This window comes from Elaeis guineensis, chromosome 1 (genome assembly GCF_000442705.2).
Source record: "Elaeis guineensis isolate ETL-2024a chromosome 1, EG11, whole genome shotgun sequence".
NCBI classification, from domain to species: domain Eukaryota; kingdom Viridiplantae; phylum Streptophyta; class Magnoliopsida; order Arecales; family Arecaceae; genus Elaeis; species Elaeis guineensis.
Genome location: NC_025993.2, coordinates 50,944,025 through 50,959,601, shown reverse-complemented (window position 1 = coordinate 50,959,601; position 15,577 = coordinate 50,944,025).

The following is a 15,577-nucleotide window of genomic DNA, read 5'->3' as shown; positions in this document are numbered from 1 at the left end:
ATATTGCATGTTTGATTCATAATCAAGATACAAGTGAATTAAATATGAAACTACTTTAGATCTAATCTAAACAGGTTTATGTAATTGAAACAGTTTCAACTTTAAATAATTTCTTTGCACAAAAATTATTAACAAAGAGATTTTATTTTAGATTTAAACATCTTTCAAATCTAGTAAATCATAAATTTAATCTAGATCATATCTAACAAATTTATGATTAAAGGTAGATCTACACAGACTAGGATAACTTTTGTACTGTAAGGGGTAAACCTTACAGCAGGACAACCTTGCAGTTTGTGATTGATCTAAAATTTTAATTTTTGATTTAATAATCAGATTATAAATTAGATCTAATCTAAAAAATAATCTAAGCATGTATAAATAATTATGTAATAAAGAACCTGGCTCTGATACCATTGTAGGAACCAGATCTAGGGTTTCAGGGTTAGATCTTGAAACTTTTTCAAGATCATACAGTAGAAGACTAAAATAAATCAAAATTTATTTTTTAAAACTAGAGAATCCCTATATCTAACATCTTATTACATGATTATTACATAGCATTAAATCAAAAATTAAAATATATAAATATAGCATGAACTACATGTTGATCATATCAATGTGTTTCTATACCACATCTAATGTATGTATTAAACAATAGATCAGATCTATTACCTTGCAAGTTAGATGCTCTAACCTTGCTGATCCAGGCTTAAGGATGATGTTGCAAGCCACACATGCGTCCGGCCTCTAGGAGTCATCCACACGAGCCCACGAATCTCGATCAGAAGTCCTGCTTCAGGAAATCAGCACAGTATGCTAGTACTGTGCTGATCCTTCTTTGATGGTTGATCAGGTGCCTCCTTCTTCTTGATTTGGACTCTTCCAAAGATGAAAAGTAAAAGGAGGAGTTTCAGATTTGAGACGCTCTCAAGAAATTCAAGATGAAGGGAGGAAACATATGAAAACAAAAAACCCTAGAAGAAGACCCTCTTCTTCTTCACATTTTTCTCTCTAGACACCCTAACTTGCATCTTTTATATATCCATGATCCAATGGTATTTCTTTATGATTTTTAGATGACACAAAGGCCTCTAAAATATCTATCTTCTCCTAAAATTTTATGAAGAAACTCATTTTATACAGAGAGATATGATAGAGTCCTTGTCTAGGTCAAATACCTAGTCAAGGCTTATCCAAACATGGCAAGTTAAGGGGCGCCCAACTCTTGAGCACCTCCTCCTTATTTTCATACATGGATTACCAAAAAAGGGTACACAATGTGTACCCTAAAATCCATAAAAAAATTAAAAAAAATTTGGATAAATTCGGTGCAAAATTGAAAGAGTTTTGGATTTCTAAAACTCTATCTCATAGAATTCGAAATCCAAATTTATTCCTTTTTGATTTGATCCAAACCACCTTCCATGTAAGAAAGAAGAGAGGAGACCTTTTATGAACGTGGGAGAGACCTAGGAGAGGGCTTTTGTCACACAAAATAAGTGAAGATTGGCATTGAATAAGAGAGAGGGCATGGGGAAGGCTTATGTGGTGCAAGGTGGAATCCTAATCTTACTAGGATTCTATCTTATGACTTATTTTAATTTGGTTTCCCAAACCAAATCAAACCAAAATTAGATCAACCTAATTAAAATAGGTCTTAACCCAGTTAATAACCTAATTTAATCAGATTAAATTAGATTTAAATCTGATTTAATCTTCTAATCAAATTAGAAATTAAATTGACCCAAGTACTAGTTGAACTAGGACTAGTTTTTCCTTGCACTTGGCTTATCCAATAAACCAATTGGACTTGATCCAATCAAGCCCAAACTAAATCTAATTAAATAATATTTATTTATACTTAATCTCAGCCCATTGGCTTAATCAAATTAAGTCAATTTAGCAATCGAATTGCTAATCGATCCTCCTGCAATACTTGCACTGGGTTAAATGTCAATCGTATTGATCATTTAACCCTAGAACGAGTCTTAATCATTGATCAACCATCCGATCGAATCATGAACTCTAATGTGTGTGACCTCATAGGTCCGAACCTAAGTCGATAGCACAGAAATAAATTTTTGTATCAATCAAAGTGACCATCTAGCAATGGTACCCGACGACCGGATAGGTCGAATGTGTAGAACAACATCCTTAGAACCCATACGGATATAGTTTTCATATAATTCATCCCCTTGAACAAAATGATCATAGGACACCCCAGAGTTCAACTTTCAACTCTGATCAGGTTGTCCACATTGTATTTCAAAATATCAAATCCATCTGATGGATTACCCTGGTCAAGGTTTTGCTAAATTGAAATACAGCGACTCATTCTTCTCCAACTCTTGGAGTGGTCAATCCCATCTCGATCACACTCTGACTTTACAAGTACTTGACTATACCTGGAATCCTTCCATCCTTGAATTAGAAATTCAGTTAGTCCAGTACCAAAGCACAGTGAGTTGCTTGCAAGTCACTGAGGCGATCTCAAGTCTAAGGGACACTTATACCTATTCCCATCAGAGACATTCTCGACAGCAGAATACTCTGGAGTTGGTCACGTTCAATGATGATGTACCCTTACATCTCACCTGTATGCCATACCAGTGTCTCCATACTCCTTGGTTAAGAGGACAACCAACCCATATGGCCTACAGCGACCTATGCTAGATAGAAGCTGTCGTCCTTATTAACAGCTTATCATTTGGTCGTGAACAGTTTTAAGGACTAATCGATAAATCCTCTCTTTATCAAACTTAAATAGTCCTAAGGACTTCATCATAACAACGGAGTTCATTAGAAGATGAAAGCTTATGATGAAGATGCCAAATATATTTTATTTATTAACAAATCAATTATAATACTTGGTTGCTCAACCGTCAACAGCTTGACGATTGACTTTTTGGGACACATTTCCCAACAGTGCTCCTTTTGTATTAGTACATGAATTATAAATAAATAAAAATTATTTTGATATTTTTTCATCACAAATATTTCATCTTCTAATGAACTCCTGTGTGGTGGTGAAGTCCTTAGGACTATTTAGACTCGACAAAGGAGGATTTGTCACTTAGTCTTTAAACCTATTCGCGACCAAATGATACGTTGTTACCAAGGATGACAACGTTTATCGAGCATAGGTCGTTGTGTGCCATATGGGTTGGTTGTCCTCATAACCAAGGAGTGTGGAGACACTGGTATGGCGTACAGGTGAGATGTAATGGTACATCTGCACTGAACGTGACCGACTCCAGAGCTATTTCTGCTGCCAAGATTTGCTTCGATAGGATATGGGTATAAATGTCCCTCCGACCTGAGACCGCCACGGTGACTTGCAAGCAACTCACTGCACTTAGGCACTGGACTACCTGAATTTCTAATTCAGTGACGGAAGGCTGCTGGGTGTTGTCAAGTACTTGACTTATCGGTGCGTGTGTCAAGATGGGATTGACCACTTCAGTTTAGGAGCTGTGTACAGTCGTATTTTAATTTAGCAAAACCTTCGCCAGGGTAGTCCTAGTGAGGAGTCACAGGACTAATTGAGTTGAGCATGATTCGGATGATCTCATCAGGGTTGACAGTTTAACCCTGAGTCATTCTGAACACAGGGGTCCAAAGGGATGAATTATACGGTAACCATATTCACGTAGGTTCTGAATGTTGCGATTGTGACTATTCGACCTATCCGATCGTCGGGTACCATTGCTAGATGGTCACTTTGATTAGTACAGGAATTGGTTCCTGTGCTACCGGCTTAGGTTTGAACCTGCGGGGTCACACACATTAGAGGTTCCTTTCTGATCTGATGGCTGATTATGAGTCTTATGTGTTTGGGACTCTATGATTGAGAATTAGGATTCTCTGATCATGAGTTCCACATATTTTGGGTACCGAGGTCAAAATTTTGAATTTCAAATTTTGAATTTGAAATTTGAACTCTTTGATCAGGGTTTCATATCGATGGTCTCTGATGCCTAATTGCCCTTCAAATTTGGACTCAATATTTATGAGAGGTTTAATTAGTAATTTAATCACTAATTAACTCAATTTGATTGAGTGATTATTTTTAGATCAAGTCCAATTGAATTGGATTCAGTTTGGATTGACCCGATTAGGTTAAGTGTTGATCTAATCGCTAAAGTGGCTTAATCCCTGATTTGATCAGGGGTTAGATTTAGTTAATTCCTGACTTGATTAGGATTTTATTGAGCCTAATTAACCCTAATTGTGTTGGGTTTAATCTGGTCTAATTATGCTTAACTATTTTAATTAGGTTGGCTCAATTTGAATCAAACCACCTTGTTTTAAATTCCCTGCGCCATCCAACTTTCTTGCACCCATTTGAATTCATGAGAAGAAATTTTCTCATAAATTTTCTCCCACGCAAAGCTCTCTCACACCCATATTTCTGTGCACCAATTATTTGGATTAACTTGATTTGCTACCCATCCAAATTTAAAGGGGTTTTGAATTTGAATGGATAACCAAATAACCATGTGCCAGCTTATCCTCTTTTGTGCGCCCCATATTCCACATGAGAAATAGTTTCTTGTGAAAGTCTCCACGCATAAAAAAAAGGCCACACCATCTCTTCTTTCTCGCACAAATGGATGAGGATAAGATTGGTTGACACTTGAATTCAAATTTGATTTGAATTTAAGTGAGCAACCACCTCTTCTTATCCACTCACACCCTTTCAACATCTCTTGCGATGTTTTATAAAATGAGAAAGGGAGAGGGCATGGGAAATAAAAAAAAAAGAAAGAAGAGATAAGGGGCGTGGGGAGGTTCTGGAAAAATTTTGAAGTGTTCAAAATTTACCGAGAGGAGAGAAAAAGGAGAGAGAAGTGGGCGCAGGGTTTTTGGTGTGTACCCTAGGATTTCTACCTAGGGTTCGGGAAGTGAGATTGGTGTGCCACGAGTGTCGTGAGTCCACCAAATTTTAGGGAGAGATCCATCAATCTCTCAACCAATCATGCAGATGATTTGGAGCATCCGAAGAGTCAGCACACATCGATCGAAGGAGTTCGATCAACATCAGCCATCAAAAGGGTGAAATTACGAACTAGCATTCATGAGGAGCCGATCAGATGGGAGCTTCATGTGGATGATCCACAGAGGCTAGACACTAGTGTGACTGTGATGTGACAATCAGAGCCCCTCGATGGTGATCAGATTACGGCGATCGACTACCCGCAAAAGGTGATGTGTTCTGAACACAGTACAGTAAAAAGTTTACTGTTTCAAATTTGAATTTCAAATTTAAATGCATGCTATTGTATCATATTTAGATCTTAGTGTAGGGTTAATTAGTATTAATTAATGAGATTAGTTAATAATTCTACTGTAAAATAGTAATTTTGAAAAAGTTTTAAAATTACCATTTTGCCCCTGCACTAAATTTACGCTTCACATCCCTGCATCTCGAATATGTTCATGAGTATGGAATTATGTCAAACTCAAACATATATTCAAATCAATTCTCAATTAACCAATGATGACTCTGATGATGAAGTATTAGAAACTCTTTCTAATCTCCTTCCTGTTTTGACCAAAAAACTTTTTCTGAGTCATCTAGGGATGAGAATACATAAGATGCGATCTTCTCTTATTAGAAGTGATCGAATCTATATTGATCGACTCATAATCTTCATGCACACTCTACTAAATTCAGAACATTCTGTACATATCTTAATGCCATGCCTGAATTTGAACCAAAATATGGATTCAGGTGTATAAGATTCCATGGTGATCTCAGATCTAAGGATCACATGCACAACTCCCACTTAGAAAACTATCTTTGACATGCAAGTAAGACTTCAATAAGATGTTCCCTATCGTCAAGTCAATTTAATGAACTCATATCTAAATGAGCACCCACATTCTTGTATTAGTATCTCACATAAGTGGCTAGTGAGATCTACCACCCTTTTCATGGAGCATACATAGGATGTGCCAGTCTATCAAAAATATTGATCTCCGACTCAATACTCCTACAACTAGAAATATTTAAGATTAAAATTTTAAAATTTTAGATCTCGTTAACATGATCCATTCATGTCTCCTAAAATCATTATCCTAATCTTTGAGATTTATCATAATCTTTGACATGGTAAGATGCAGCTAAAATGATGAATCAATACCTCATTTTATTATCAAATAATAAATATCATTACATGAGTTAAAAAATTACAAAGAAAAGTTTCATCGCAACAAACTTGCAATTCACTTATAGGGCACTCTTCTTTCAGACAAGCTTATGCCTAATAATTTTAAGGGTTTGAGAGGTCCTAAAGAAGGTGGTCAAGTCCAGAAAGAGGTTCTGAGAGATCCACACTCAGGTCAGGAGGATGGTCTTGAAGGAAAAATTGTCTGATCGCATTGGATGCTAGAAAAAAATTGAATAGATTAGCAATTGAAAATTTTATAATATTTATAAAATTTCATCTTGAGTTACAATGAAAAACTTGATCAAGATAGAAGAAGTTCCTTAATTGATTTGCATCGTGAGATCTAGATGCACAGATCCTCTACTTCCATGCATGCCAAGTAACATAAAAGAGTGGGACGAAGATCTTCTTCAGAAGGGGAGGAGAGGAGGCCTTGAGATCTGATCTCTATGCTTGAAAATAGCCCACGTGCCACCACACAAGGGGAGGGAGGATGCCCAAGGGGACACACCTAAGGAAGGAGGTCTCCACACCCAAGCTTTGCTGATGCCTAGATTGCTTTTCTCTTTCTCCAAACCCCTCCTTAAATAGACAAGAGAACTTAGATCAAATCAAATACCTTCATGGGTTAGGAATAGGACCCTCTATGTTTGGATCAAATTCAAACTCCCTAAAATATGAGGATTCTCAAGCAAAATAGGAGAGGTGCCAACTTGCGCCTCTCTCTTCATGCCGCACGCCCAAGGGGATGAGTTGGCACCTCTCTTTTCAAGCCGCACGCCCAAGGGGACCCTCCTCCATCTTGGTTGGCCCATATGGTGAGAGAACATCTGAAAAATATGACTAAGTAGATCAAATTAGATTTAATTCAGATTTGGATCAATTCGAATCCAATTTGAACGAAATTCAAAAAGGCTGTTGATCCTAATCCAATTAGGATTCTTTTCCAAGTCCAACTTGATTAATTAACCCAATTAGCTCTAATAAAATTATGTATAATTAATTTAGATCTGATCTAAAGTAATTAAGACTCAAATCCAATCTCTCATAATTACTTGAAATATTGATTTGATCAATTTCATCCCCAGAATCAAACAGCGCCTCATGTGCATTGCTAGTTACACATAGTCAATGTTTAATTCCATATAACCCATAACTTAATTCTCAATTAAGTAAATCATATGTTCAATCAAATCTCATACTTTCAAATTAAACACATAAATATTTGATCAATTCTTTTCTATGTCATTTGACTTTGTGCGTGACTCCTTAGATTCGAACACTAAACTGATAGTATAGAAATTCTTTCCTATACCAATCAAAGTGATCATCTAGCAATGATACCTGATGTCCGGATAGGTTGAATATTTGTAAAGTAACATTCAAGAACCTCAATATATGGTTATCGCATAATTCATCCCTTTGATCCTAATGGTCAAGGTGACCTAGGGTTTAACTGTCAGCCCTATAATAGTCATCCTTATTGTATTTTAATTTTTTTTCAAATCTTGTGACACATCACAAAGATTATCTTGGCCAAGATTTTATTGGATTGAGATATAGTGATCCATTAACTCCTGTAATTCGGAGGGGTCAATCTCATCTTGACTCACACACCGACTTCAAAAATACTTAACTATAACCAGTAGCTTTCCATAACTATATTAAAAATACAGATAGTCTGGTACCTAAGCATAGTGAGTTGCTTGCAAGTCATCATGGTGATCTCAATTTGGAGGGATACTTATGCCCATATCCTTCACAAGCTATTCTTGATAATAGAGTGCTCCGCATGCAAGTCACTGTTCAGTGATGATGCACTTCTACATCTCACCTGTATGCCATATCAGTATCTTCACACTCCTTCATTAAGAGGACAACCAGTTATATGACCTACAACGATCTATACTTGATAAATATTGTTATCTTTATTAATAACATATGATTTGATCATGAATAAATTTAAAAAGTATTTGATAAATCCTCCTTTATCGATTATATTATAGTTCTAAAGATTTCATCATAACACAAGAGTTGAAAAGAAGATGCACTTTTATGATGAACTTGCCAAAAATAACTTTTATTCATTAATAATTCATATACATATTACAAAGAGCTCAATTATCTACAGATAGATAATGGACTTTGGAACATATTTTTCAACAACTCCCATTTGGACTAAAGCCAATCAAGACAGTATCTAATACCCATCTTCCACTTATGGTCATCAAATTCTTTGGTCCTGAGAGTTTTATGAAAGATGTCGCACACTCGATAACATGCATGCAGAATTTATAATATGCAAAATTTCAACATTTAAAATTCATCTATGTAGCAAAATTAAAATCAGATATAGATTAAATAAATTTAATCTATCTAGCATACTTTAAGTAGATCTAATCTACTTCTAACAGGATCGTTCACATGCTTATAATGCAGAAATTAAATCAAATTTAATCTAAGTACAAATCGAGATCAAATCTCGATACCTTTGTGCAGGTAGCAATCCATCATGATTGATGATCTAGGTAGCTTGATTAGGTTTTCATTGAGCCGTATATATGTCCAGCCTCCAAAAGTATCCACATGAGGTCTTTTGTTCGATCAGAGGCTCTGTCTTCATCGAGATGCTAGCTCCCTTACAGAAGACTCTTTTTGATGGTAGATCCATCACCTTCTTTAGATCTCTTGGACTCCTTCGAAGTAGAAGACTCTAGGAGGAAGAAGTGGTGGTGGAAGATATTTGAGAACCCTTCTCTCTTCCCAAAACCCTAATGCCCAAACCCTAGAAACCTAGAGTTTTTACACTCCAAGAAAGATGCCACAACCCTAAAACCAATGCCACAATAATTCTTACACTAAGAAACTCATGGCTTATTTTCTCACAGTGAAAGGGGATCATATCTGATGCCAAAAGAAAAGGCTTTTTATGGTTGGCATCCAAAAGGGGATAAGAATTATCTTTATCTACTAAGGAAAAAAATCAAGTTCAAACTTGAATTCAAATCGAATTTGAATTCAATCTTGAACTAACTTCCATCCTTATCCACTCATGAAAAATAGGGGGCGACAATCATCAGATTTTCATGAAGAAACTTCATGCACAAACCAAAATAGCATGAAGAAAAATGGCATCCAATAGTAGGATGGCATAAGGGAGGAAGAGTCCTTTCTTATTTGGACTCTAGGTTTTCTTATTTGATCCCTAACCAAATCACATATGGTTAGGCCCAAACAAATAGGTAAACCTAATCTAATTAGGTGCCTAATTATATTAATCCAACCCTAGTCAAATTTGAACTTAATTAAGTCCAAGTCCTAATCGAATCAAGAACTAATCTCCCTTACAATTGGATCGAACTCGATTCAAGTCAAACTAAATCCCATTCAATTAGACTTGATCCAAACCTCATTGCTCAATCAAATTGAGTCAATTAGCAATCCAATTACTAATTAATCCTCCAATAATTTACTAACCATTAATAAATTATATTATTACAACTTTTGCATAAGGTTAATCATCAATCATATTGATGATTTTACCCTTCAATGATTTTCAATCATTAATCAACCATCTGATCAAACAAGATAATCATTAATCAACCATCTAATCAACCATCTGATCACATATGACTCCATAGGTTCTATTGAAGGAACCAGATCTAGGATTTCAAGGTTAGATCTTGACATTTTTTCAAGATCAGACAGCGAAAGACTAAAATAAATCAAAATTTATCTTATAAAATCAGAGAATCTCTAGATCTAAGATCTTATTACATGATTATTACATGGCATTAAATCATGAAATTAAAATATAAAGGGCAAGAATAATATGTTGATCATATCAACATGTTTCTATACTACTTCTAATGTATGTAAAATATAATAGATCAGATCTATTACCTTGTAAGTTAGACATTCTAACTTTGCTAATCTGAGCTTGAGGATAATGTTGTGAGCTGCACATGTGTCCAGCCTCTAGGAGTCATCCACACGAGCTCATGATTCACGATCAGAAGTCCTGATCCAAAAAATTAGCACAGTATGCTAGTACTGTGCTGATCCTTCTTCGATGGTCGATCAGATGCCTCCTTCTTCTTGATCTGGACTCTTTCAAAGATGAGAAGTAGGAGGAGTTTTAGATTTGAGACACTCTCAAAAAACTCATAGATGGAGGAAGAAAAGAGGTAAACTCTGCAACCCTAGAAGAAGATCCTCTTCTTCTTCTCTTTGCTCTCACCTAGACACTTAGTTTTGTATCTATATATCTCCACACCCCAACACTCTTTCTTCCTAATTTTCATACACCCCAAAGGTCTCTCAATGCTCTATAATTCATAAAAAATTTATAGAGAAATTTATTTTAAATAGAGATATATGAAGAGTCCTTGTCTAGGTCAAATACCTAGTCAAGAATTATCCAAACAAGGCAAGACAAGGGGCGCCCAACTCTTGGGCATCCCCTCCTTCTTTTTCTGCCATGGACCACCAGCAAAGGGCACATATTATGTGCCATAAAATCTATGAAAATTTTAAAAAAAAATTGGATAAAATTAGTGCCATAAAAAAAGAGTTTTGATTTTCTAAAACTCTATCTCATAGAATTTGAAATCCAAACTAATTCCTACTTTGACTTGATCAACAACCATATTCCATGTAAGAGAGAAAGAAAGGAAAGTTTTGAGCATGTGTGAAGACCTGAGAGAGAGAGTTTTGTTGCACAAAATAAGAGAGAGTGGGTGTGGGATAAGAGAGAGTGGGCGTGGGGGGCTAAGATGGTGCAAGGTGGAATCCTAGTCTTACTAGGATTCAATTTATGACTTGTTCAAATTTGGTTTCTCATACCAAATCAAACTAAAATTAAATCAACCTAATTAAAATAGATCATAACCTAATTAAGAGCCTAATTTAATAAGATTAAATTAAATTTAAATCTGATTTAATTTTTTAATCAAATTAAAAATTAGGTTGACCTAAGTCCTATTTGAACTAGGACTAATTTTTTCTTGCACTTGGCTTATCCAATAAACTAATTGAACTTGATCCAATCAAGTTCAAACCAAATCTAATTAAATTATTTAATTAGACTTAATCTCAGCTTAATGGCTTAATTAAATTAAGCCAATTAACAATCAAATTGCTAATTGATCCTCCTGCAACACTTGCACTAGGTTAAATGTCAATCATATTGATCGTTTAATCCTAGAATGATTCTTAATCATCGATCAACCATTCGATCGGATCATGAACTCTAATGTATGTGATCTCATAGGTCTGAACCTATGTCAGTAGCATAGAAATAAATTTTTGCACCAATCAAACTGACTATCTAGCAATGGTACCCGACTGTCGGATAGGTCGAATGTGTAGAACAACATCCTTAGAACCCATGCGGATATAGTTTCCATATAATTCATCCCCTTGACCAAAATGCTCATAAGACACCTCAAAGTTCAACTGTCAACTCTAATCAGGTTGTCCACATTGTATTTCAAAATATCAAATCTATCCGATGGATTATCCTGACCAAAATTTTGCTAAATTGAAATACAGCGACTCATTCTTCTCCAACTCTTGGAGTGGTCAATCCTATCTTGATCACACTCTGACTTTACAAGTACTTGACTGTGTCCAGAAACCTTCCATCATTGAATTAAAATTCAGTTAGTCCAGTATCAAAGCACAGTGAGTTGCTTGCAAGTCACTGAGGCAATCTCAAGTCTAAGAGACACTTATACCTATATCCCATCAGAGATATTTTCGACAGTAGAATGCTCTGGAGTTGGTCATGTTCAATGATGATGTACCCTTACATCTCACCTTTATGCCATATTAGTGTCTCCACACTCTTTAGATAAGAGAACAACCAACCCATATGGCCTACAGCGATCGATGCTCGACAGAAGCTGTCGTCCTTATTAACAGTCTATCATTTGATCGTGAATAGTTTCAAGGATTAATCGATAAATCCCCTTTTTATCGAACCTAAATAGTCTTAAGGACTTCATCACAATAATGGAGTTCATTAGAAGATAAAAATTTGTGATAAAAATATCAAAAATATATTCTATTTATTAACAAATCAATTACAATACAAGGTTGCTCAATCGTCAACAGGTTGACGATTAGCTTTTAGGATATATTTTCCAACAACTTCCACTTGTCCTAAAGCTACTCGGCACAGTATTTAATACTCATCTTTGACTTGTGGTTGTCGAACTCCTTTATCGCCAGGGCTTTAGTGAAGGGGTCGGCTAGGTTCTCGTTACCATCAATCTTCTGAAGGTCAACGTCACCTCGATCAATGATCTCCCGGACCAGGTGAAAGTGGCACAAAATATGTTTCGTCCACTGGTGTGCTTTGGGTTCTTTCACCTGAGCTATGGAACCAGTGCTGTCGCAGTAGAGCTGGATCAGACCATCGAGGGAGGGTGCTACTCCAAGCTCGATGATGAATTTTCTCAGCACATAGCTTCTTTCATGGCATCTGATGCTGCAATATACTCTGTCTCGTAAATAGAGTCTACCACAGTATGCTGCTTGAAACTCTTCCAGTAGATGGCTCCACCATTCAGAGTAAAAATATAATCTGATACGCTTCTGCTGTCATCATGGTCAGATTGAAAGCTGGAGTCTGTGAACCCCACCAGTTTCAGATTTGACTCACCAAAAACTAACCATTGGTCTTTAGTATTTCTCAAATACTTAAGGATGGCTTTAACCACTTTTCAGTAGTTTTCTCTAAGATCAGATTGATATCTACTCACTACTCCTAGTGAGTATGCCACATCTGGCCTTGTACATATCATGACGTACATGATAGATCCCACGATCGAAGTATATGGGACTCTACTCATACGCTCTCTCTCTTCAGGAGTTGTCGAATAATCCTTCTTAGAGAGAGAAATTCCATAGCCTATCGGTAGATAGTCCTTCTTAAAATTCTTCATGCTGAACCTCTTCAGCATAGTATCTATGTATATGGACTAGGATAACCCAAGCATCTTTTTAGATCTATCCTTATAGATCTTCGTTCTTAGGATGTAGGATGCTTCATCCAAGTCCTTCATGGAGAACTGTGATAACAACCAAACTTTTATTCTCTGTAGTGCGGGGATGTCATTCCCGATTAAGAGAATGTTATCCACGTACAAGTCAAGGAATACCATAATTGAACCATTTGCCCATTTATAGATGCAGGACTCTTCTCCGTTCTTAATGAAGCCATACATTTTGATCACCTTATCAAAATGCATGTTCTAACTCCGAGAAGCTTGCTGCAATCCATAAATGGATCTCTGAAGCTTGCACACCTTGGACTCATCTGTGGATGTAAACTCTTCAGGTTGTATCATGTACACCTCTTCGGTCAGCTCTCCATTCAGGAAAGCTTTCTTTACATCCATCTGCCAGATCTCATAATTCAGATGGACAGCTATTGCAAGCATTATCCGAATGGATTTGAGCATTGCCACAGGGGAGAACATCTCGTTATAGTCAATACCATAATGTTGACGATACCCCTTGACAACCAAACAGACTTTATAAGTCTCCACCTTTCCGTCTGTGCCCCTCTTCCTTTTGAAGACCCATTTACACCCAATGGGTCTAACCCCTTTGTTGGGATAATTCAGTGCAGGGGTAAAATGGTAATTTTAAATTTTTTTCAAAATTATGATTTTACAGTGGAAAGATATTAATTAATCTAATTAATTAACATAAATTTATCCTACACTAGGATCAAAATATGATATATAGAATGTATTCATTTAAATTTGAAATTCAAATTCGAACAGTAAACACTTTACTGTAATGTGTTCAGAATACAATACCTTTGTGCAGATAGTAGATCGTCACAATCTGATCACCATCGGGAGAGTCTGATTATCATGATGTAGCCACACAGTATGTCTGGCCTCTACGGATCGTCCACACGAAGCTCTCGATCTGATCAACTCCTCACGAGTGCTAGCTCGTTGTAGAGCCCTTTTGACGGTGGATGCTGATCGAACTCCTTCGATCGATATCTGTCGATTCTTCAGATGCTTCAGATTATCAACAGACATGCTTGAGAGGATGTTGAAGATCTTTCTAAGATTTTGTGGGCTCATGACACTCGTAACTCACTTTCTCACTTCCCAAACCCCAGGCTAAAACTCTAGGGAACTCACCGAAAACCTTGCACCCACTTTTCTTTTTTTTCTTTCTTTTTCTCTTGGAAGGATATGGACTTCCTTCTTACGCACAAGACTTCTCACATCCCAGAATTTTTCTTCAAAAAAACTTTTTATTACATGCCCCACTCTTCTCCTCCTTTTATAACAACGTCAAATGTCTTATCCAAAAGAAGGATAAAGATGAGTAATTGCACATTTTGAATTCAAATCAAATTTTGAATTCAAATGGGATACCAACTCATCCTTTATCCACTAAAGGTGTGAGCATGGCTTAAATTATGCATGGAGTGATTTCATGAGAAACTTTTTCTCATGTAATAAATAGGGCGTAAGAAAAGGGATAAGGTGCAAAGATTGATTGCCCATTCAAATTCAAACTTTATTTTGAATTTGAATGGCCAACCAATCATCCCTTATCCATCCATTTGGCACATTAAAGTGGGGCATGGAGAGGGCTTGGTGTGAGAAAAAATTCATGAGAAGTTCCTTCTCATGAATCCAAATGGGTGCAATGGAAGTGAGGTGGCGCATGGAGATTGGGTCATGGTGGTTTAATTATTTTAAACCAACCTAATTGAACCAAATAAGTTAGGTCCAATTAGACTAATTTAAATCTAACTTAATTAGGCTTAATAAAATCCTAATCAAATCAAAAATTGACTAAGCCCAACCCTGATCAAATCAGGGACCAAACCATCTCGACGATTTAGGTCAACTCTTAACCTAATCAGGTCAAACCAACTGAATCCAATTCAATTGGACTTGATCCAAAACTAATTACTCAATCAAATTGAGTTAATTAGTGATCAAATCATTAATTAAATCTCTCATAAATATTGAGTCCAAATTCGAATGGATAATCGGGCATTAGAATTCATCGACATGTAACCCTGATCGAAGAATCCCAACCAGTGGAACTCTTGACGACGGTATCCATAATTGTGGAACTCGTGATCAGAGAATTCTGATTCTCAATCACTGAGTCCCAAAATGTAGGATTCTACATCAGCCATCAGATCAGATAAGAACCTCTAATGTGTGTGACCCCGCAGGTTCGAACCTAAGCTGGTAGCACATGAACCAATTCCTGTACTAATCGAAGTGACCATCTAGCAATGGTACCCGATGATCGGATAGATCGAATGGTCTCAATCACAACACTCAAAATCTACGTGAATATAGTTACTATATAATTCATCCTTTTGACCTCTGTGTTTAGGATGA